Source organism: Callithrix jacchus, chromosome 5, assembly GCF_049354715.1.
Source record: "Callithrix jacchus isolate 240 chromosome 5, calJac240_pri, whole genome shotgun sequence".
NCBI classification, from domain to species: domain Eukaryota; kingdom Metazoa; phylum Chordata; class Mammalia; order Primates; family Cebidae; genus Callithrix; species Callithrix jacchus.
This window is the reverse complement of record NC_133506.1, coordinates 125,892,458-125,918,399: the sequence shown is the minus strand read 5'-3', so window position 1 is coordinate 125,918,399 and position 25,942 is coordinate 125,892,458. Positions and strand designations below refer to the sequence as shown.

The following is a 25,942-nucleotide window of genomic DNA, read 5'->3' as shown; positions in this document are numbered from 1 at the left end:
GAGGGTCTGGAAATTAGAAGGGCTCCATGCTTGGTTTCCTGCTCTACCATCACACCTTGAAATTCTTTATTATGTTTGACCTGTCTTCTCTTATTCTTCCTTTTTTTTTTTTCTTTTTGAGACAGAGTCTTGCTGTGTCACCCAGCCTGGAATGCAGTGGTGTGATCTCGACTCATTGCAAGCTCCACCTCCCGGGTTCAAGCCATTCTTGTGCCTCAGCCTCCTGAGTAGCTGGGATCACAGGTGTAAACTGCCATGCCCAACTAATTTTTGTGACTTTAGCAGAGACAGAGTTTCCCCACATTGGCCAGACTGGTCTCAAACCACTGGCCTCAAACGATCTTCCAGCCTCGGCCTGCCAAAGGGCTGGGATTACAGGTGTGAGCCACCGTGCCCAGCCTGACATACCTTGTTCTTCTAAAACAGTGTTTCTTAACATTTCCCGCTCCCCATTTCCACTCTTCCAGCAAGCCTTTTAGGCATTTTTAACTAATCAATCTTCCCATGAAATTGTAATATAAATATACTGTATTTCTGTTTATATATTTCATGTTTATGTTTCCTGCATAAAAAGAATAAGATTTTTTTTTGTTTCCCAATAAGCAAATTTTCTCCCTGTTGGGAATGACATTGTACCCAGTGAGAATGCAAATTCTAGATCTAGGTAACACATCTCAACCCCAAGCATCTACTCAGGAACATGAGCAATAGTAATAATAATAATTATTATTAATAGATACATGGTATTGAGTCAGGCACCATTCTAAGTGCTTTACATTTATTAACTCATGTAATATTATTTTAAAATTTCATTCTAATGCCCATTCTGCACATGAGAATACTGAGGCACAGAGAATTTAATAACTTGCCCAAGGCCAGTCACATAGTGAATGACAGAGGTGGAATTTGAACATATGTTTCCTGGCCCTAGAACCCCATGAGAAGGTCAGGTTTAATTATTGAGCATTTCTCAATATGCCATGGGTAGACAGAGACATTTTGAATGAAGACAAGGTGACAGCTCATTGGCATGTGCTGGTAACTCTTCAACTGGACAAAACCCTCTGCAGAGGAAGCAAAAGCTCTCCATGGGCCTAATGATGCACAATTTTCATGGTGATTTCTAATATACAAAAAATGCTAAGTTTTCCTAGAGAAGATAGGTATGCCTTTACAGAAGAAAATATTTCCAGATTGTCTCCTGGGACATGGGTTGGCCAATTCCTCTTTGCTTTCATTCTCAAAAAATGCTGTAGGGCTTGAGCAGGAAGAATCATGAGTTTGGGATTCTAACAACTTGTATGAATCTGGTAAAGTCATTTTTGGGGGCTTCAGTTTTATCTGTAAAATAGGTAAATTATATAATCTCCAATAGTCCTTTAGGCTCTGAAGGAGACTTCTGTTAAACATATGCCAAAGCAACAAAAACATAAGCAAAATAGTTGTGATTACATAATTCCAGCAAATGTTTACTATGGGACTTGTAACCACAAATGGCAGAGTGAAGCAGTCGACACAAATGAACAAACAATTAAACAAAGGCAGAGAGGGGAATAACAGAAACTCAGAGGGCATGTCTGACCAAAGAGGGCTGTCAATAGCCCACTCCTGCTGGCTGATGCCAGGTGAGAATGTGACCCCAGTGTCTGATTTTATTTTATTTTTTCAAAAGAAACCAAAAAGCTAAATTCTTCCATGCACTCTGCTAATTTGTAGATGTGGTCAACTGTGGCAAGCAGACCCAACAGAAGTTCCCATGATTCCTGATACGTTGTGTGACGCCCTCCCCTTGGCTGTAGGCTGAACCTGTGACTTGCTTCTAGTCAAGAGACTATGACCAAGAGGAAAAGTCTTTTTCTGGCTGTAATTAAGATTCCAAATCAGCTGATTTAGAGTTAATCAAAAAGCAAAGAATGATGGTGGATGAGCCTGACTTAATCAGGTGGGAGCCCTTAAAGAAGAAACTTGTCCCTCCCTGAAGTGAGATGAAGTCAGCAGCCATGGCAGAGAAGTCCACAGGACAAGGAACTGTGCCTCTAGGGCCTGTGAGCAGCTTCCAGCCAGAAAAATGTTGGACTCTTCAATCATACAACTGATAGCTGCAGAAAGTGAATTCCATCAGCAACCTTAGATTGAGCTTAGAAGTGACTTCTTCCCCCTGATGCCTCCAGATAAGAATGCAGCCTGGCCAGCCCCTTGGATTTCAGTCTGGTGAGACCCTGGGCAGACTCTGCTAAGCTGTTCCTGGACTCCTGAGCCATGGAAACTATGAGATAATAAATGCACATTGTTTTAAGCTGCTGAGTATGTGGTAATTGGTTATACAACAGTACCAAACTAATACAGCAGCTTATTCAAATTTCCAAAAACTCTTTGTAGGCCCAACAAAGCTGAAAAAGACATGTAGTCCACAGGCAGCCATTGTGTGATCTGTGATTACAAAGTATCCCTAAAATGTTACCAATTGCATAAGGTATTAGTCATTCAGAGAAAAAAGGCACAGTAGTGAGAGAGAGAGATATTTCACAATTCAACACATTTTGATAATTGAAGGACCCTGGACTGTGGAAAGATGGACCTCAGGGACAAACGGCTATTGGAACCTAATTGCTACCTGCATGAAAGCAGGAGCTGGCATTTTCCCATCTGATCCGGTGCCTTTTAGAAGAACTGCCTCGGCCAGGTGTGGTGGCTCATGCCTGTAATCCCAGCACTTTGGGTGCCTGTAATCCCAGCTACTTGGGAGGCTGAAGCAGGAGAATCACTCGAACTTGGGAGGCAGAGGTTGCAGTGAGCCAAGATTGCACCATTGCATTTCAGCCTGGATGACAAGCATGAGACTCCATTACAGACAAAAAAAAGAAGAAGAATTGCCTCATCTCCATCTCCAGTCTCTCTTTCTTGCCTCATTCTTATTACTTTCTTTTTTCACATGGCTCCACCTGCATTTTGCTTTAAAATCTACTCATCAATGATTCCCAGTTCTGTTGTTTATTTGTTTATGAGACACAGCCTTGTTCTGTCATCAAGGCTGGAGTGCAGTGGTGCAATCTCAGCTCACTGCAGCTTCTGCTCCCCCAGTTCAAGGGATTCTCCCACCTTAGCCTTCTGAGTAGCTAGGACTACAGGCATGCACCACCGCACCCAGCTAATCTTTGCATTTTTCGTAGAGATGGGGTTTCACATGTTGGCCAGGCTGGTCTCAAACTCCTGACCTCACGTGATCTGCTCAACTCAGCCTCCCAAAGTGCTGGGATTATAGGCATGAGCCATTGCTCCCACTCTGGTTCTGTTTTCTTATAAACAGACAAAGATATTGCCTTTGAGCCCAAATGATACGAAAACTAGGCTTATTCCTTACCTTGTCAACTTAAGAGTATTTACATATGCTTTCAATTTTGTTGCCAATTATCCAATTAGAATTTTTCTAGTTCAAAGATCACAACAGGATAGGGAGAGAAGAGGTGATGTTTGGGCAAGTAATAGGTTCTTGATAAGAGGCCATGTTCCCTAAACTTTCACACTGTCAGCACTGATTACATTATGACATCTGGAAAACTAGTACCAAACTTCTACAGTGTGACTTGGAACTAGCCATGTAAACTCTCTGAGCCCCAGTAACTTCATGCCTAAGTACAAATTGTTTGATCTCAAAAACAAAAAAAAAACTCACTGGACTCCATGTCTGTACTCACGCCTCCACAAATAACTTCTCAGCACATCAGCCGAAGTGATATTCTTCAAATATAATTCAGATCATATGTATGCAGTGGCCCTTTGTCAGGCCCAGATGAAAATCTCAACTCCCTCCCATGGCCTAGGTGCACTGGCACACTACCTACTTCCTATCCTCTGCTAACCCTCTCCCCTTCATCTCTTGGCTCCATCTCTATGCTCCAGATGCTCTTTCTTTCTGTTCATGTAACATGCTGCACTCCTTCCCACCTTGAGGACTTTTACACGTAATGTGGCATTTGCCTGGGACTCCTTTCCCAGATAGTTGAGGGCCACTCCCCTCTATTCAGTCAGGTCTCTGCTCAAGTGTCAATTCCTCAGAAAAGTCTCCCCTGACAACAAATCCAATACCCCTTCTCAAACCTTCTTCTCTCCATTGGGCTATTGTGCTTTTTCTTTAGCACATCACATATTCTTTTTTCCCTTTTTATTTGTTGTCTATATCCCCTACTAGAATATAAGCAGAATTTTTTTATCGTATTCACCAGTATCTTACCAATACCATGATAAGTGTCTGACATGCTCAATAAATATTTATAGAATTAATATAATTAATTATAGAATTAATGACAGAGATAAGGAGATTATATCAATGAGTCCTCAGGGTCTCTCCATAGCTTAAAGTATAATGGTCCTGTAACCACATTCCAAAAACAAATATCAGCTTTGATAATTAGCCAGTATGCACTGATATGAGCATCTCAGTATAGAAGTATGTAAATATTTCCATACCACTTGGTAAACTAGCTGCTACCCTAAATCCCCTTACCATATCATCTGCAGGCTCTGGACCTCACCACAATCCCACAATTAAACTGTTAACCTTTGGGCAGAGCAGAGGGTCTCTCATTTTCTGCTCAAGAATTATGGTCAATGTTCATTCCAGTTGTCCGATACCTGAGACGCCTTGGTTGTTAAATAATTCAGCTATGATTTCTGACGGCAGCTGTGCTATTGAAAGAAGATGACACATGAAGGGGCACCGAGTCACCAAACAAAGAAAGGGAGGAATGAAAAGAAATAAAAGGAAAAAGCTTCCTGAAGCCAACAGCAGCTATCTTTCAATGTGGTGGAATAAAACTTGCACTGTCATTCTGCTTGGGGAACAACAAATGGGAAATCTGAAAAATAAATACAAAGTACACACTTGCTTTTTGCACTACCAATACCACATGAAGAGTGGAGTAATTATGTATTCGAATATCATTGCTGGGAAAAACTCTGTGTGACCCAAAGTTCAATACTCAAACACATTGGTTCCAGGCAAGATTGCTTTTCATGGTGGTATACCCTTTCTCCTCTACTGCCTTGCTTCCAAAGGAAATTAGACACTGCTCCTATTTACCGGAATGGGATCTAATAAGGGCGTCTTCTTGATTATAGAGCTACAAGGTCAGCACTTTCCCTCTTGCTCATAAGAAACCACATAAAGTGAAACAACAGAAACCTGTAAGCATGTCCCCAGCTAATCACTCTGACCTAGCAGCAAGTTTCTAGAGGAAGGAGAGTGAACAGAGTGAAATGGTATCAGCGCCATCTTTATTTTTTTCATGCTGCTTCTCCTGGCCTGACAGATTCAGATGAGCTCACATGGCATCCTAGCCCCTACAAATGCTTTACCAACTTCTCCAGGAAGATGAAGGAGGGGATTAAAAACAATTCAGTGTTTTCACATCCAAATCTGGTGGTCCAGATACTAAATCTAGACTTCTACATTGTGTTCCAACTCCCCATTCCCTACCTGAGTCTCCTTTATCCATCAAACTTCTATCCAGGGGATCAAAGGGATGAGCTGGGTCCCATTGGAAGTTCTTTCCTCTCTCCAACTCACAGAATGTCTTACATTTTATTTTCCATTTTAGGGCATGGTACTGAGCTTTTGCCTTGGGTCAGTGCTAAGCAAACCAACACCCACATTTATCCTTGTGAGTGAAGGCCACATTCCAACCCTGGATTTCATAGCTGGCATCCTATTATGTGACCTGGATTTGTCAATCCTCCTGAATGAGATAAAATCCTTAGAGTCAGATTTCCCACACCACCACCTAGAACACACCTAGACTGACCACCATATGTGCTCTGTCATCCAGAGTGGACTTTCTTGTGTGACTTGCTGGATCTTAATTTGGCTTTTTTGTCCTTTGGAACCTGAACTGGGGGCTGCCCAGCTGCCATTACCAGAATCAATCTCCCCAGCAGTCCCTTAGCCCTGTCTCATCTGCCTTTTCTTAGCAAATACGTTCCAACCTGGTTCTAATTTTATGAGCTTCCCACCAGCTCTTTGCCTCTAACATCCCAACATAGTTCCTCTTCTAGCCCCATTATTCTGGACCATGAAGCTCTCCATCTACTTGAGTTGATAAAACACACCTTGAGAATTTTTATCAATTGAGAGATCCCAAAATTGTTCATCATTTTATTACTTACAACCCCATCCCTGAAAACAAAAAGGGAAGATATGCTCTCCCCTAGTAACAGATGGGCTAAGTGTCATTGCATAGCCAAGCAAAAGTTCTTTACCTCTTAGTGCCTCAGATTTAAGCTTTTGTTTTATCTTGTCATGATAAAATGTGACTGGAGCACTTTGTTTTCACACAAATTTATTTAAGAGGATCTTGCTCAATTACATAAAACAAAACAAAAAGAATCAGGTAGTGAGGAATGTCATATAAGTCCATCATTTAGTAAACTTTTCCAATTATATCTATTTGACTCTGACACTCTGCCCAGATATAAATGGAAAGATTTTTTTCCCCATTTAAAAAGCATCTATCGGCTGGGCGTGGTAGCTCACACGTGTAATCACAGCACTTTGGGAAGCTGAGGAGGGTGGATCACCTGAGCTCAGGAGCTCAAGATCAGCCTGGCCAACATGGTGAAATCCCCTCTCTACTAAAAATACAAAAAATTAGCTAGGCGTGGTGGGTGCCTGTAATTCCAGCAACTTAGGAGGCTGAGACAGGAGGATCGCTTCAATCTGGGAGGTGAAGATTTCAGTGAGCTGAAATCGTGTCACTGCATTCCACCCTGGGCAATGAAGAGCAAAACTCCATCTCAAATAAAAAAAAAAAAAAAATCTTTCATTGAAAATAGTGTAAACCAAAATGTGTCTGTCTTTTTTTTTTTTTTTGTCTGGCCGTATTTGCTGTCTTTATCTCATACTGACCTTTCTCTAACATATTTTTCTGTTTCTCTTTAGTTAATGACGAGTGTCTAAAAATAAAATGGCTAATGGATTTTTGGACAACATGATTATTTCATTGGTACATACAATCAGGAAACATATTTCTGTTTATATTCTTACATCAGTTAAGAGTTGTAGATGAAGCCACATTCTGTCAGCACATTTTTTTTTTCAAACCTGGAAAATGTAACAAAATCCAAAACAGCTGTAGGAAGTAGAGTATACAATCATTTGCACTCAGCAGGAGAACTAACAGGAGGTAACAGGATAGTTTCCATATGAAAAAGTTATAAAGAATTTAACCTGTAATGAAAACTCTGATAATCTCTAGGAATGAAAGGTGCTTGGATGATGGGTTTGGGGTTTTTCATAAGTTCAAAGGATCTGGTTTTCCCCATAAATGCTGTGCAGGAATTGGAGACGTCCATGTGGTCATTGTTATGTCTGATAGCCAACAAAAGTTCAGGCTTCATCGTTAAGCCATTAAACTGTGACTGTGTGTGTATTTTAAGACCATGGATTACCTGCCCAAGCCTGTGTTTTTGAAAAGCATAGAAAGCAGAATCTCATCAGCTTATCACCATCTGCTCCAAGATAGAGACTCTGGTGCATTGGTATTCCTTTAAGATTCATTATGTGAAGCTCCTATAGCCTAGAGCTTCTCAAACGGTGATATGTACATGAAGAATCTCTGGACCTTGTTAAGTGCAAATTCTGATTCAGCTGGTCTGGATGGGATTGGACCTGAGATGCTACATTTCTGTCAAGGTTTTAGGTGGTCTCATGCTGCCAGTCCATGGGCCACCATTGGGGTAGCAGGAGCACAGAGGATTTCTGCCACAGCATCTGTGGTAGGCAGTCTCTGAAATGGCTCCCATTGATCCCACCTTTCTGATATTAAAACTCATATGAATTCCCCTTCACTTGAGTGTAGGCTGGACCTATTAATAGTGACTCAGTTCTACTGAACTGAATGTGGCAAAAGCGATGGTATGTTTCTTCTGAGGTCAGGTTATAAAAAAACTGTAGCTTCAGCATAACTGTCACTCTTGCTCTCTCAAACCCCTGCTCTGGATAAAGCAAGCAACCATCTTTTTGAGCTGCCCCTGGAGGGTCCCATATGTCTTCAGTCAATAGCTAGTAAGGACCTGGGACATATGAGCAAGCTGGGAAGTGGATCATCCCCCAGTCAAGCTTTAAGATGAATACAACATCTACTAACATGTTGTTTGCAACCTTAAGAGAAATCTTGAGCCGAAGGCACCCAGTAAGGCCACTCCCAAATATCTGATACACAGAAACAGAGAGATAATAAACATTTGTTGTTTTAAGCATCTAACTATTGGAATAATTTGTTATGCTGCAATAGATAACTAACAGCATAATTCATAAAACATTCTTTACAAAAGTTAAATTTTAAAAAATCAGTCCTCAGTGAATATTTTATTAGCCACGATTAAGGGCCAAATATTTTGGATGCTCAAAATCCACCCTTTTGTTGTCACGCTATTTCTGAGGATCTCCATGCACCATTGAGGCTGTACTCATCTTTCTTGATGGCTTTGAAATTGGGATTGAGATTTATAGATTCTCTTTACTTTGGAATTCAAACCAGTTTAGTTAGAGCTGACTCAGAGGGCAGTTAGTTCCAGGATCCTTTTATAATGTGAAATCCTGATCTTCTGAGGATAGCTTAAATCGGAACACAGTGTGCCTGGCCTCTTGAAATACGGCCCTCTCATCTAGCAATTTAGCAGAAGGTAGCTAATTTTCTAGAGCTTTCTGAGGCAAGGGCAGAGTAATTTTACTTTAAGAAAGATAACACATATGTACAAAGGAAGCAGAACAGAAGAGTTAGAAATAAAGAAAAGATAGCTGTTCACCACTTTATTGAATTGCTTTTGTTCCTGTTATTGGACACAGAGGTTCCCACACATTCGTTCTAATCTACACTTGAGCTGACCTAGGTTCCTCATGAGTTCTCTTGCTTAAGCAAGAGAAGTGAAATTCTCTTGCTCTTAATTTCAGCTTGTGATATCTGCACTTATTTTTTTTTCTGTATTTACCTTACACTCATTCAATCAGATCTTTTTAAAAGGGAGGAGAGATCAAAGAAGCAAGATGCATTTGGAAACTTATGGCAAAAGTGTGATATATTCTGACAGCTTGAAAGGACATACTATATGAATATCTGATTTCAAAATATGCTCACATAACTCTTTTCTTTTTTCATGTCCATGGATATGATGGCAGCTTACTTAATCATTACCTCATCTAGACTATTCTGCGACATCGGTCTCCAGTGTCATGATTTTCTGAATCACAGTGTCATTCTTCCGCACCCCAAAACTTGAACAGTGTTGCAGGGTCCAAGGATAAGCACATCATTCACATCTCTCTAGGTGTCCCATTCACCGTATCTTTACAACATTATCATCCGTTACTTGTGTTCTTAAACTGTTCAATCCTGCAAATGCTTTTCTATACCATTGTTCATGCCATTCACCCTTCAAATTCCATCTCTCTGCTCTTCCCACATTAAAAAAAAAAATTATCCTCAAATCAGTCAGCTCTAGATAAGATTCTGCCCACTCCAGGCCACATCTCCCTTCTCTGAAGAAGGTGTGTTTAATTTGTATGTCACTTGCTTAGCATCTTTCTTTGCCCCTTCCTTCCACTGTTGTAGGCAACTGTCATTACCCTCTTGCATCACTACATCCTCAGGCACTCTCATTCAAGTGTTCACAGATTCCTTTCACAAAGCAATTGTTAGTTCCAGGATTAAAGGGACTCTGTATTTATATTATTTACTTACTGATTAAACATCTAATTTCTCACAGTTTAGAAATTCAATTAATTGATGCTTAACAAATATTTGGAGGGGGGCTCTAATTTATTTTTCCCATTTTTTTTCTTATTTAACTTATTTAAATTTCAATTTTAATTTAATTTAAATATTTATTTATTTATTTAGCTTATTTTTCCAAATGTCTTGAGCCTACCAAGAAACTTCTTTCTTGTATTAGGTAGTATAAGAAACACAGTAACTAATCAATGACCAAAAAAGACCATAAAGTGGCTAAATTACGTATATTTAAAAAAAAAAAAACCTGACCACACTCAAGGTGCCTTTTTCTATCAATATGCTTAATTAGCCTCTCTCATCAGACTCTGTATTTGCTGGTGTGTGGACACACCTCCTTCTTATGGATTTCAACCTGCCTTATCTATAGATAACAGCAAAGTTTAAGGAGAATGAAATATCTCACATTCTGAATATACTGCTTTAAAGTTTAGAGTCACAGGTGCTTAAAACTAGAAGTAATCATCAGGACCTGTTTTCCCATATCCTGATTTTACTGAGGACTGGAATGGGTGTGGGACTTGCAAATACTCACAGGGATATGCAGAGTAGGGCACCAGCTCCTGATTATCAGCCCTGGAGCTTACAGCCTCTCTGTGCTACTCCATGGTCCTGCAAACTCCAAGATACACCATTTGAATCTTTAACAAGCCTTTATGTGAGGATACTATTGATAGAAGCTGAGAAAATTAACGTTAAAGGTAAGTCCTGGGGGGATTTACTAACTGGCATCAAAGGTTAAGATGGCAATGTGTATTAAAATGAATCTCTGAAAAACAGAAGAAAAAGCCTTGAAAGGCAATCAGAATGAAAGGGCACCCACTTAAAATGCGAGTCATTAATGCCCACCCTACTCACAACACACAACTGCTACACGTGTGTACACACACACACTCATAGATGCTGATTTTGGCACTGTGTGGTCTTAGGTACTGAACAAATTGTCAATCAAGGAAAGGGAATTATGTCATTATTCAACAGTGATGATTATGTTCAACTCATTTACATACATACACAACTAATTTATATTGACTTATTTTAGTATACATTGCCATTTTTTCCTTAGACACCAGTTAGTAAACCCTCCCATGCTATATGAGAGCTAGTCCTAGAGAAGAAGAAAATCACTGATCCCAGGAAAAGCGGGTAGGCACCGAGAAAGAAGAACAATCAGCATACATGATGAAAGCCATGGACCTCTGGAAGGCTGTTGCCCAAATGGAGAAAGAAATCCTATTTTTGCTTGCTAGTTTCAGAAAGAAAAAAATAGGGCATTATAACTATACATTAGGTGAGTTTGCTTTGTTTTGTTTTATTTTGTTGTTGTTTGTTTGTTTTTTGAGGCAGAATCTCACTCTGTTGCCCAGCATGGACTGCAGTAGGACGATCTGCACTCACTGTAACCTCTGCCTCCTGGGCCCAAGTAATTCTCCTGTCTCAGCCTCCCAAATAGCTGGGATTACAGATGCATGCCACCATGCCTCGCCTTTTGTGTGTGTGTGTGTGTGTGTGTGTGTGTGTGTGTATTTTTAGTAGAGACAGTATTTCACCACATTGGCCAGGATGGTCTCGAACTCCTAGCCCCAAGTGATCCACCTGCATTGGCCTCACAAAGTGCTGGAATTACAGGTGTGAGCCACCCCACCCAGCCCAGGTAAGCACAATTTTAAAATCCATGTCACCACAAAGGATTTTTTTGGGCTCAGTTTGCCCTGCTTGCATGCTTAATGTTTGATACAGAGCTAATTTAATATTTTCTGTAAATTATGCGACAGTTTCTGTGATGGACTACTTGTCCACAATTTGAAGAAGTCAGAGAGGATTAGAACACACATGCATGCGTAAACACACACACACACACACACACAAACACACACACACATATTTTCAAATTGGTGTTACAACATCTCAATAATTCATAGTGAAATAAGAGTAAAGGTTCCCCAATACAAATGTGACAAGAACATCAGTAGTGTCCTTATATACCACCATTTTTATCATTCCCAAATATATCAGACTTAAGGATTAATGCATGTCAATCCCTGAAATTGTGTTATTATCATTCTCTTTATCTTTTGCTAAAAGCAAACAAAATAAAAATTCTTCTCCTTAACTCAAAGACCTCAGGAGATAAAACTATGGAATTTTCCTAACCACCTAGGAACCTTGTGCTTGTCTTTAGAAATGCCATGTTCCATCACCAGCTGCCACCAACAAGCAATCAAGCACATTGTAACTCTGTAACAGGGACATGTGTATATATATATGCCTCTGGGTGAGTGCGTCTGAGAATCTGTGCATGTGTATACATGTGCAGGTGTGTGTGTATGTGTGAGTACATTAAGGAAATCTTCCTAAGGACATGGAAAATTATTGGCCTAGATGGAAACTAAAAATAATAACTTAACATATGAGAGGTTTTTGTTCTTTTACAAACAAACATTTTATATATGTTACTGCTCCAAGAGTTTATGCCACAAAGATTACTCGGTATTATTGAAGAATATCATTTGTCCCCAGAACAATGTGAATTTGAACTATAGCAAAAGGGAGATCTCAATCATTTCTACCTTGGCCCCCAAGTCCTGACATCTGATGATAGTGTAAGTGTCCTGGAAACAGTAAACTATCTCATACATATGTATATTGGAAAATGTACTCATAAATATTCAGTTTGAAGCCCCCGTCTGTACTACTCTTCTGAGGTAGGTAACATTATGCTAATCTCACAAAGGTAGCCACTAAGGTACAAAGTGATTGGTTTAACAAAACACAACTATTTTACTTGCAAAACATAATATTTAGAAAAAAAGCTCTGGGTTAAATGCTTGGCTTCACCACTTACTAGCTCTGTGATTTACAGCAAAATGGTTAACTTCTCCACACCTCAATTTCTGCTTTACAAAAATTTAGTTGATAGTATGAATACCTACTTTACAACATTATTGGCAAAAAATGAGTTAATGCATGATAATGCATAATGTTAAGCCCTTAATAAATGTTTATTATTATTACTGTAATTACTACTAATTTAGAACTAGCAATAGGACTTTTGACTCCTAGTCCTATATCCTTCACATTGGCCATGTGATATTAGTGCCTTGATTAACCCTACAACCTACAAATATAGTTGTTTTCAGAAGAAGAAAACAGGTAACAGTCAGTCATTCAACGGACATGCGTTGAGTCTCCTCATAGCTTGATGAGTAGCGTTGAGTCTCCTCATGGCTTGATGAGTACTGGAAATGGTGAATGAGATAGACATAGACTCTGTCACTTTGAGTTATTGTTTCTGTAACCTATAAGAAACTTATTTATTAATTTTACTCAAAAAGAACAATGACAGATACATTGGAATTTTAAAACATCATTCTTCAATATTAACATCAAGTACATGGCTTAAGGAGAATTCAGGTATGCTTGATGTCCTTTTTCTGTAACCCAGAACTTAAAGTATATTTAAAAAAAAAAAAAAAACAAAGCCAAGCGTGGCGGCTCATGCCTGTAATCCCAGCACATTTGGAGGCCAAGGCAGGTGGACCACATAGTCAGGAGCTCGAGATCAGCCTGGCCAAGATGGTGAAACCCTGTCTCTGCTAAAAATACAAAAATTATCTGGGCATTGTGGTGGGCACTACTCAGCTACTCCAGCTACTCAGGAGGCTGAGGCAGGACAATCACTTGAACCCAGGAGGCCAAGGTTGCAGTGAGCTGAGATTGCGCCACTGCACTCTAGACTGGGCAACAGAGCAAGACTCGTCTCAAAAAAAAAAAAAAAGAAAAGGAAAGAAAAGAAAAGAAAAAAAAAACCATATCTAAGCAGAAAAGGGACAATAAAAATACACTATTACAACCTTATATGACCATCATTGTATATGTGGTCTGTCATTGACTAAAACATGTAGTACATGACTATGTATGTATATGTATACTGCATATATATGTATATTTTTGTCTATATCCCATATACACACATAAGATATATACATAAGCATACATAATCAAATATATTTTTGCCATTATTTTCAATGAATTGTTACCTGTTAGATCAATCAGTAATAAGAAAATGATAAGTAAATCTCAAGGACTTAAATAAAATGTAAGGTAAGAACAAGATCTCTAAGGCAGCAGATATTTCTTGAATTAATCAGTCTTTCAAAGCTCTTTTTCTTACCTTCAAAGAAACTTATCCAGCCAACTAAAACTTTTCAATGAGAAAGTGTGGTGCCCAAAAGAGATACAAGTTTTTTTTCCTAAGGGTATATTGCTGATTGCTCTAAAGATAGGGGAAGAAGGACGGGAGGAAAATAACCCCAAACTCTCTTAGGATCAAGATGAAGTAATCTGGCCACTTGAACCAGAGGGAGGCATCTAAGGGAAATGGTAATAAGCAACTCTTCGTTATTTTGGAACAAGTGTGCCTTCTTTGCTCACTAACAATCTATCGTTGAGTGCCACGGTGCTGTTTCATATCAAGATTGCAAAAACCATTACAAGCTGCATAGGTATTGGAGGCTCAACCAGATGTGACGAATTTCCATTGTTTTACTTAGTGCATGGAAAATATTACTAATGGCTGGTGTCAGGGGAGGCATAACTGACCCCAAATGGCCAAACTCATCTGGGTGCCTTTCTTTAAGTCAGACCCTTTAAATACTCTCTCTTGTTATTGCACAGGCCCCTCTCCCATTTTATGAGATGTTTGACTATATAAAGCTCATTTTAGCAAAGGAGAAATTCCATGACTGCATGAACAGGTGGTCTAGGAACTTGGGAGAGGAGTGGGGTATCTTTCCTTGAGACTGAATTTTATTTACAGCCAATTCTTGATTGTCTTTGGACATACAAGACACAATTGGGCACAATGAAGCAAATAAAGTCTGAAGAATTCCATTTAATCTTCTTCTTCCCTGCCATTGTCTTCACAAGAACTGCTAAAGGTTACAACATTTATGATTCCGATTGAACAAAATTTCACTCCTGTTACAATTCAGATGAATTCCCTTTCTATTCCCTTTTACCAATGCCAGAGCTGAGATACAATAAAGCAGATAGCAGAAAAAGAGAAGGTCTTTGAAAATTCCTTATTCCTCTATCTAGAATTGACATTCAAGTTTTGATTTTAATATATGATTTGCACTTTGAATTTTCTTGGAGATATTAATAATAAAACATATCAGATAAACATCTGACTTCCACTTTATGTATCAAGGTTTCCAAAACAACCTCGTTCTTGCTACAGTCACAGATCTGTTCTTTCCCTTTAGTTTAGAAGGCTTCAGAATGCATCAAATTCTGTATCTTCTGCCTCTAGAAGTCTCATTTATTAGAGGTATTCAACATCCTCTTTTGTAAACTTGACATTGTCTTTAGATATTAGCTCATCAAGACCCAGAGTCCAGTCTCAGTTCAGAGGAACATGGAGAAATTTAAATTCTTTTCTAAACCTCCTGTAACTTCAGCTGAACTCCTGTGTCTTCATGTGAACTCTTCTTATTGGCAACAGTGAGGGTGGAGATCCCCTGAGAATAAGTTTCCTTGCAAGAAGTTTTCTGGAATTTAAAATTTAGCCTTGAAATTATAAATTAAATAAAAGATCAAGAAAATAAAATGTGACTGTGATTTTTGAAATGAACAACATTTTAGTGAGCTTCCTATATTGTCTTTTTTCTTAAATGTGCAGCTCATTAAACAGAATTTTAGTGTGCAGTGGCATTTAATTTTGAAAACTTCTTAACAGCTATTACATAAATGCACAATGGACATTATTTTTTTAAATCATAACTTACACACCCCTGGCCCCTAGATGCTGGTTTTAAAATACAGAATAAGAGTATCATTAATGAAAAACAAAGTCTTTAAAGGTTTTACAGTTCTGTGACAAATTAAAGCTCAATAATGCCCTTTCACTGTGCATGGTAAGTACCTGCTTTTGCTGCACAGTTAATATATTTTCATAGGCGTTTTAATTGTTTCTGTTAATAGCGTGGGTCCCTGCAAAAGATTACTTGTTGCTAAACTAGGTACTTAATTGGAGGTTTGCCTTGATATTATGAAAGTTGACAGAACTGAAGAAGGGAAAGAAAACAGATGGTCTGTCTAGAGAGAACAACTACCAACACTGAAAACAAGTCTGAATTCCACGGGGTCCTCCAGTCTTATTTTTAAAGGATCCTGAAAAACCAAGGTCTCAGAGCTGGCTTCGATACTTAGAGCATGGGATGAATTTAAAACTGAAGGGAACAAATGATTGTGGCATGAAGGAAAGCCTTACTTAGGAAGTACCATGAGCATTTCCCAGGGCATGTTGCTGTCGGAACTCACTACAGAAATATAATGGAATTTCTAATTTGCTTTAATTAGAGAAAAGTAAACACCACCCTCAACATGTCATCATGTTTATATAGAAGCCCAACCAGCTGATTTTCTGCTGGGATGGCCCTGGAACCACTCAATTAAATCTCAGGGCACAGTTTCTTTTTATGAATGAAATACCATTAGTATGAGGCTAGAGAATTTTTTTTCATCTGCTTCATTGGCTGTGACTCTACAAGGACAAGTGACCAAACATCACACCTTCCAATTTTAATTAACCAATTGTAATTTCCAATACTAGACCATTTAGGATTCTTCTTTTCAAGGCATTTACTTCTTTATTTTATTTATTTATTTATTTATTTATTTATTTATTTATTTATTTATTTATTTATTTTGATATGGAGTCCTGCTATATTGCCCAGGCCAAAGTGCCATGTCACAATCTGGGCTCACTACAACCTCTGCCTCCTGGGTTCAAGAAATTCTCCTGCTTTTGCCTCTGGAGTATCTGGGATTACAGGTGAGCACCACCATGCAGGCTAATTTTTGTATTTTCAGTGGAGATGGGGTTTCACAATGTTGGCCAGGCTGGTCTGTCATTTCAAAATACACCTGACCTCAAGTGATCTGCCCACCTTGGCCTCCCAAAGTGCTGGAATTACAGGTGTGAGCCCCCACGTCCAGCCTGACTGATTTATTTTAAAACTTTCCACTTTGTAAGACTAAGGAAACAAATTACTTTATTTCTAGCATAAAATGCTAATAGCAAAAATAAAAATTAAAAAATAAAAGAGAGAAAGAAAAAGAGAGGTTTACTTCTTAATTTTTCAGGTATTTAAGTTTTATAAAGTAAAACCATAGTTAAGGTTTATCACATTTTCTCTTATTATCAGGACTGTCAGATCCCAAGAATTAAAATATTGATAGAATCTCTATGAAGCTGGAAGGAACCTTGGAAGTTATCTTCATGTTGCAGATTTTACAACAGATGCTCAATTTTCATAAATGTCATTGTTGAAGATATGGACATTTAAAAATAGCTTTGAGTCAGCTCTACAGTTTTTCAGATCTATGAAACATGAATCAGAGTTAAATGAATTGGGAGTTTTTTGTTTGAGAAGCTTAAAAGTATTAATAAATAATCCTACACATTTTTCCCATGAAAAAGGAATGAGATGATGGCAAATATTTCTAGTACTATAGAGCAAGGTAATATTATAAATTGTTACAAAAAGTTAGTTTTTCTGCTATTAATATGAAAAGAAGCAATAGTATTATAATTCTCAAAGTTCCTCAAACACCTGCAATACTTTAAGCAAAGTAACAGTAACAAGAGATAAAGTTAATTCTGGTATATTGGGGACTTTTTCACCAACTCATCAGCTCTGTGACTATTTCAACATCAAGGTGAGTACAGCTGTATTATGTACATCCAGTGGGGTATGGGGAGGAGACTGAAGGAACCCCTGCAATGCCCAAGTTCAGCCATTCAGATTTGCTAAACACATATGAACAAGATCCACGCTTGGGTTTTGGAAACAGTCTCAACCAACAGCTCTGATCTCAAAGCTGTGTTTCATACAAGAGACAGGGACAATTTCCCCTTCAAATTGCCCTTTGACTAGTTGATTTTAGAACTTCAATAAGTCACAATCATAGCACCTTTTTTTTTTTTTTTCATTTTTTTCAACATGAGGAATAATAACATTTGCCCTACATAGAAATTTGTTGCAACTCAAAGATCCACACATGGGCATGCACCTTCACAATATTTATATAGTTTCTTGCAAGTTTCTAATGCTCAATCAGTGCAGAGGTCAGGGCTAAAGAGAATTGGGTCACTCAAAAATGAAAGATTAAAAAAAGCTGAATATCTTTTAAAAGGAAGTACATATTCATATAATATTCTTGATGTATTTCACATCACCTTCCAAGTATCTAACCTACACATATATACTTGAGTTCTGTTCATCTGTCATTTCAAAATACAAGATGGACTTAAATTGAAAGATCCGAGAGCCAAGTTTACCTGAATAAGATAATTAGAGGTATTCAACATCCTCTTTTGTAAACTTGACATTATCTTTAGATATTAGCTCATCTAAAGCTAATTGTGTTTTTTTCTTTTACAAGACAGTGGTGTTGCTTCTACATGGGATCTCCTGTATATAATGAAAAATGAAGTTCCAACACACACACACACACACACACACACACACACACACACCCCTATATTTTTAGCCTGTAGTATTCAAAATATATTTTAACTCCTATATTGAATCTTCAGTTCCCTCTTACCCTGAAAAACGTAATCTTTACTGGTTTTATTGCAGAGTTGATTGTATTTAAGGCAAAATGCACCATCCATCAGCATCAGATCTTGTCACTTTTGATCATCAAGCACATTGCCCGTTAATTTATCAGGACTGTCAGATCCCAAAATGTCAGCTTGTAAAACGTTTAAACCACCGTTCACACTAGACATCTCCAAACATCTTGCCTGGGAGGAGAAGTCTGTAAGGCATTTCTCCAGATAAATCAGGATGAAAATCCAGAATTAGACTGCATTTCTAATCTTTGAGCCACACAATCAGGATGAGTGGAGAATACAGTGAGTGCTTGATATTTCTAGAACCATGAGTGTAGTAGAGATACGGGGGTGATGGCTAGTGTTTCGCAGCCCACACCGTCACTTCAGGCCAGCTACCCCCTCAGATGGCAGCTGCTTATGGGAAGGACCAGCTTGTGTAAATCCTGATACCAGCTCTTTTTCAGTGCCTAATGATTACCTTCAGCTCAACACGAACACACTTAGAATGATCACCTTCTCTCGAAAACTTATCCAACATTCCCCATCTTAGTAAATGTCTAAAATACTCATTCAGTTTTTCAAGACAGATGCCTGATAGATTTCTTAGCCTTCCATCCTTTTTCACATTCAATCCATGACCAACTTTTTATGTTCATTTTCCTGAATAACTATCATATTTGTCTAACTCTTGCTCTATTGACTGTCTCATCATAGTTAAAATTATCATCTCCTTTCCTAACTTTTCTTCATGTACCAGTCTAGTTCCTTTGTAGTCCCCTATAAATAGAGTGACCATACATCCTAGTTTGTCCAGGACAGCCAGAGTTTTAATACCTGTAATCTCAGTGTAATTAGCAACGGCACCCCTTTTTACTTCCCTGATCCGGATACAAATTATGTTATTACAACGCATATAAACAGGGTTTCCTTTTTTTTTTTTTAATACTGTTTTCTGCCTAAAACTCCTAATGGTTTCTGCTAGTCCTTGGGACAAAGTCTAAACTCCTTGACCTGGTTTTTAAAACTGATCAATCAGGGTTCTACCTTACTTGCCAGGCTCATCTTGGGTAAATCTTATAGCTGCCTCATATCCTAGGATCCTACATTTCTCCTGTGATCATCCTAATCTCAAATTTTTTTTTGTAATATCTTGGTTAATTGTTAATCCCATAGAGTTTAAGAGCTAAATGCACAGACGATATCTAACGGCTCATTATTATATTCTCAGCACACAGTGCATATTATTCATTCAAATATCATGGTCATAGCAGAAAAGAATACTTATCTACAAATATACAATTAAATGAGAGATAAGAGCCGCAGCAACCGGACCATATTTGGTCAAAGTTGGATGACAAAGGGTGTTATATATATAGCCAGAATGAAATTGTAAAATTTTACACAAATATGAACAAGCTTCACCAAAAAGAGAAAGTGGATGTCATCATTATTAATTTATCCTTGTATTATTATATATTTTCATCATTGTTATGTCATCACTAAATAAACATCAAGTGCAATCATTTCTCAATTATCTATATGCAACATCCTCTTACTAGAATAATACCACAAAGATTTTACCACTTGGCCTTCCAGCATTAGAAGGTAATGAGCCTCATGCTATACAAACTTGATACAACTTAATTATATAAAAAATCAACAATAAATAAAGAAGATCTCCTGCTTAAATTGTTATATATTCTAATGCATTTTTAAGGTCAAATGTGAATTTTCCTTTTTTATTAAAAGTTAAAGATTAAACCACATCAAAAAATCATAGAGGTATGAAAGATAATATTACAGATTACACATGCAATTAATAATGTCCCTTTTAGTATGTCTTATTATTACAGATAATTTTTATATGTGAATACTTTGAAAACACAGATCAAAAAAGACAATTGTTTCTGACCTGATCTTGACGAGATCGAAATGACTCTGTTCTTTTTATGGAACTCCAGACTTTCTCTTTCCTGACTGGGAGCTCTCTAGTCTGCCAATGAGATGATACCAAAGCCTTCTTTTCTCAGTAGCTCTTCATTCATCGTGATCTTTAAGACAGCATTACATGTCAACCTATATATTTCTGGCTCCAAAAATAAATATTGCTGGTAAAGTAATAACAAAACAAAAATGCTGCCTGCTCATTTTCTTCTCAAAACATATGCCAGCCCTTTCTCAAGACTGCAGGGGCTGAGTCTGGAAAGAACACTATACCTAGCTTTCTGTAGCACATTTCTCAGATATGACGACCCCACTGTAATGATGCTTGCTTCTGGATAATTCTCTGCCTTTCATGTTCAAGCACTGAGAAAATCCAGAAAGAAGACAATGAATAAGTAGCATTAGTTATTAAATAAAACACTTCAATTTTCATTTCCTCTTGAAGAGTTCTCCCATGAGAATTGAGTCATTAACAAAAGAATTGTTCCAGGAGGTGTCATGACAAAAATTTCCTACATTATATAAGAATAACAATAGTATTAACGAAAATTTGCAAAAAAAGTTCTTACTCCCAAGCCCGAAAGCCTTTGAGTAATTGACAAGTTATATTTTTGAGATATAATTCACATATTATAAAATTCACTCATGAAACTATACAGTTCAGTGCTTTTTTAGTATTTTCACAAAATGGTGTAACCATCACCAATATCTAATTCCAGAATGTTTCTATAACCCCCTAAATAAGTATTGTACTCATGAGCAGTGATTCCCCATTTTTCCCTACCTCAACCCCTAAAAAACATTAATATTTCTGTCTCAAAGGGTTGGCATAGTCTGGACATTTCACATCAGTGGATTCAAAATAAGTAACCATTTGTACCTGCTTCTTTCATTTAGCATACTACTTTCAAGATCTATTCATGTTGCAGCATGTGTCAGTACTTCATTCTTTTTATGACTGTGAATAATCCCACTGTATGGAAATAGCATATTTTGTTCATCCATTCATCCATTGATGGACATTTCAGTTCTTTCTAGTGAGGCTATATAAACAATGCTGCTACAAATATTCATGTACAAATTTTTGCTTTGACATGTTTTTCCATTCTCTTGGATATACTTAGGAGTGACATTGCTGAATCATCTGGTAACTTCTTATTTAAATTTTTGAGAAATCACCAAAGTGTTTTCCATAGCAGCTGTACTATTTTACATTTTTTACCAGTGATATATGAGTTCCAATTTCTCTATATATTCACCAAAAATTGTTTTCTTTTAAAAATATTATAATCATTCTAGTGGGTTTGAAGGGGTGTCTCATTATGGTTTTGATTTGTATTTCCCCAATGACCAATGATGTTGAACATTTCTTTCATGTTTACTGGCCATTTACATATCTTCATTTTAGAAATATCTCTTCAAATACTTTGCCCATTTGCCTATTTTTATAAATTGGGATTTTTATATTTTTATTGTTGAGTTGCAGGAATTCTTTACTATCTGGATGTTTGGCCCTTTTCATATACATAATTTGCAAATATTTTCTGTTCAGTGGGTTGCCTTTTCATTGTCTTGATGATATTCTATGAAACACAAAAGTCTCAATTTTAATTAAGTCCAATTATCTATTTTGTTGTTGTTGCCTGAACTTTTGATATAGAAGTTAAAAAACAGCTGTCTAATTCAAGGTCAAAAAGATTTATACTTTTTTCTTTAATAAAGAAAATAAGAGTTGAATAAATTTAGTTTTCACAATTAGGCATTTGATCCATTTGGGGTTAATTTTTGTATATGGTATGAAAAGGTTTAGCTGTGTCGCCACCCAAATCTCACCTTAATTGCAATAATCCCCATGTGTCAATGTGGGGCCAGGTGGAGATAATTGAATCATGAGGGCGGTTTTCTGCATACTGTTCTCGTGATAGTGAGTAAGTCTCACGAGATCTGATGGTTTTATAAATGAAGCTGCCCGCCGCCCTCCCCCATCCCCACCCGCACAAGCCTTTTGCCTGCCTTGATATAAGATGTGCTTTTGGATCCTCCTTTGCTCTCTGCCTTGATGGCCAGACCTCCCCAGCCATGTGGAACTGTGAGTCCATTAAAACTATCTACCTCTTCCTTCAATTCTCTCAGTATTTGCTGCATGCATTTTGGAGCTCTGTCGTTAGTATATATATATATATATATGTTTATATTTAGTATGTCTTCTTGATTAACTCTTTCATCATTAAAAAGTACCCTTCTTTGTCACTAATGACAGTCTTAAGGCACATTTTGTCTGATACAAGTATAGTCATTGTAGCTCACTTTGACACTTAACAACTGATTTAACCTTCACTTCCTGCTTGCAGAGAGTCTCCAAGTTAGCCAGAAGTGAGAACTCAGGATTGTCTAAGAAATTTACAAAATTCTATGTAGGTTTATTGCCTTCTAGAGTCTCAGAAATATGTTGGAGGTCTTCAAAGTCTCTGTGGATATCTCATTTTCCAGCTTTTCTTTTTAAGGTATGTATTCAGCTCCTTGTTTGCCCCAGCTGTTATCAATACATCAGGCATCTGAAATGATGAGTAATCACTGCTGATTGTTTCCAATAAATGCCTTGAGAAAAAGGCTTTTCACACTGGTCAAGCTTTGAGACAGGTCAAACAAAAACAAGTGCTGTCAATTGGATATCCAGGGTACTGACCTACAGAGGTCAAATAAAGCTCAGGGATTGGGGTTTAGGGGAGCTCCAAACCCATTCTTCCCCTTATAGTGGCTTCTAGGCTGCTAGTTGCCACCATGATTGCAGAGTTATATGTTTTCAATGCTGCTGTGAATCTTGGAGGAGAGTCTTTCACAGGGTAAGTTATAACACCACATAGATTGCTCTTCTTCCAACAGATGCTGCAGAGTTTTTTCTGAGTAGCTGCTCCTTGGATTTTTGCAAGGTTTTCCAGGTCTGAAAAAGCTGATTTTGGTAATTTTGCCAGTGTTCTTATTGCTTTCATAGAGAAGCAGATTTTTAGAAATCTTTACTCTTCCATTTATGCTGATGTTACCCCCATTATACACATTGAAGTAGGCTATTCCTAGAAATTCTAAGGGAAAAAAACTTGTCTCCAAGCAACCCTGGAAGCCTGGTGTATGTTTCTATGCCTTCATTTCCAAACATACTAAAAATAATGCAGGTGACCTCTTGCTGGGGAGAAGACACTATTGAAAGTCACAGTAGGTTTAATTGCCAATTAAACTCTCTTCTTAACTCACTTTGAGTTACTGTGGATAGAGATGTGAGAAAGGTAAGCTCCAACTTGGTTTCTGTTCTCAAAAAGCTTTTAGTCAATTTTATGTGCTTATAGTTTGTCTTCAATGGGAATCCAAATACTTCCATTTTAAAAAGTTTGTGGTGTCCATGTTCCCAGGATGCTGGTTTGGCAAGGTGTGTGATTAAAGGGCAAAATGTGGAGATCTGAGTTGTCAATTATTCAGTCAAGTTACATAGACACCAATCTGAACACCTGTGGCTTAAAAAGGCAGAGAAGAATTTCAACTTGGAAGGTGTTTTACCACTTGAACCTGAGGATCAAGATTAACATCATCTTTTACCAATATGTTCTAGATAGTTGTATTTTATTTTCAGGCTTTGATAAACCTGGAATGCCACTCCTTCATGGGTAGCCACCAGACTGGGCTTTACATGAGAATTCAGCTTTTGTGAGTCTAGCCTGAGTGCTTTTTCTTTCTCTTCTCTTCACTTTGCAAATGAATATAAATATTCATTTCCCATTTGAAAACCTACCTATAAAATCAAGAAAAAAAATTTAAGTTTCCTTAACTGGTATCCTCTACAGTTTTTCTTAAGCCTTGATTTATATTGCACAATAAGGTAGGCTTTTTTCAAACTACATTAGGATGATAAACACAGCAATGTATTTTATCCTAGAGTGGTTAATTTATATCTGGTAGCTTTAGTAAATGTGCTTCTGATGCTTTTTATTTTAATTATGCAATAAAATAACTAGGCTTTTTCAATTCATTTTTCTCAAGCAAACTTTATCTTACTGTCGGAGGTGTGTGAACCAGAACAACTCCATCTTGAATAGGAGCTGGAAAAAATGAGACTGAGACCTACTGAAGTGTATTCCCAGATGGTTAAGGCATTCTAAGTCACAGGATGAGACAGGAGGTTGGCACAAGATACAGGTCATAAAGACTTTGCTGATAAAACACGTTGTAATAAAGAAGCCAGCCAAAATCCACCAAAACGGCCACATGAGTAATTGCTGGTTGTCCTCACTGCTACACTCCCAGCAGCACCATGACAATTTACAAATGCCATAGCAACACCAGGAAGTTACCCTATATGGTTTAAAAAGGGGAGGCATAAATGATCCGCCACCCCTTGTTTAGCATATAATCAAGAAATAACCATAAAAATGGGCAACCAGCAGCCCTCTGGGCTTCTCTGTCTGTGGAATAACTATTCTTTTATTCCTTCACTTTCTTAATAAACTTGCTTTCACTTTATGGACTCTCCCTGGATTCTGTCTTGTGGGATATCCATGAACCCTCCCTTAGGGTCTGTATTAGAACCCCTTTCCAGTAACATTACCACATACCACTAGAGTAATTTACTTATATTCTCTGTCCTGAAGATGGGAGGTTCTTGAGAACAGACACTTGGTTTTATATTTCATTGTATCTCTGATATCTAGTATATAACCTTGTGCATAATAAGTGTCAATAGGTGTTGAACAAATTTTTGCAATTAAATCTGTAAACATTGAGTGCTTGCCATTTGTCACTGAATGTTTTAGTAATGGGATACAGGGATGCATTTAGATTCTTAATGAGAAAAGAAAAATATAAGTGCACAGATGATATTAAGTAATGTGCAGATGATGCTAATTCCTATGAAAAATGTAAAATGGATAAATGGATTAGAGAGTAACAAAAGGAGAATGGGAGAGCTCCTTCAGTCCAGACAGCTAGAGCAGGCCTCAGTAAAGAGAAGACAGGGGAGACAGATTCATCTTAGAGAAGATTAATCCAGGCAGAAAAAGAAACAATTGCAAAGGCTCAGAATTAAGCTTATTTTATTAGGTCACATCCAACATGGAATTTCTTCCTAGAATTAGAGAAAAGGAGATAATTTTTAGATTACACATTTCTTCAATTGAACTGAAAAAAGGAGCTCTCGGAGAACAGAATATTTCTCCAAGACATGAAAATAGCTTTACTCCTGGAGAATTATTTCAGTTGTCCTGGTGGGAGCTACTGGAAAAGATGTTTACTGGAGATTCACTCTAGGGCCACAAAATTAAAATAGCAATTTAGCAATGGAATTGCTAATGATCAGTTAATGATCTTCAGAGAGGTATTAGGTTGTTTCACTTTATTTTATGGCCACTTAGCTGAGGTAGCTTTTATTTAATCAGAAATATTTACCCCTTTTCATTAATAATATGTGCTCTTACAATGAGATTTTTTTTTTTGCTTTTTTTTCTTCCAAGTACATCTTAATTAAAGTTTAGCCAATTTCATGTGTTGAAAAATGTAAAACTATTCCCTGAACTGAAATTCCTCTGAAAGAGTGGAATAGAGC

At 37.7% G+C, this 25,942-nt stretch overlaps 2 long non-coding RNA genes across 2 annotated transcripts; one reads left to right on the top strand and one right to left on the bottom strand.

Moving 5' to 3' along the window:
• Nucleotides 1-8,388: 8,388 nt before the first annotated feature.
• Nucleotides 8,389-22,296, bottom strand: LOC118153452 (uncharacterized). The gene is made up of 3 exons (XR_008481673.2): nt 21,236-22,296; nt 20,324-20,462; nt 8,389-13,021 (listed from the first exon to the last, which is right to left on the bottom strand). It is a non-coding gene; the product is annotated as an uncharacterized LOC118153452 (long non-coding RNA).
• Nucleotides 22,297-23,497: 1,201 nt separating this feature from the next.
• Nucleotides 23,498-24,860, top strand: LOC144582840 (uncharacterized). Its single transcript, XR_013536291.1, has 2 exons — nt 23,498-23,636; nt 24,385-24,860. It is a non-coding gene; the product is annotated as an uncharacterized LOC144582840 (long non-coding RNA).
• The last annotated feature ends 1,082 nt before the right edge of the window (nt 24,861-25,942 follow it).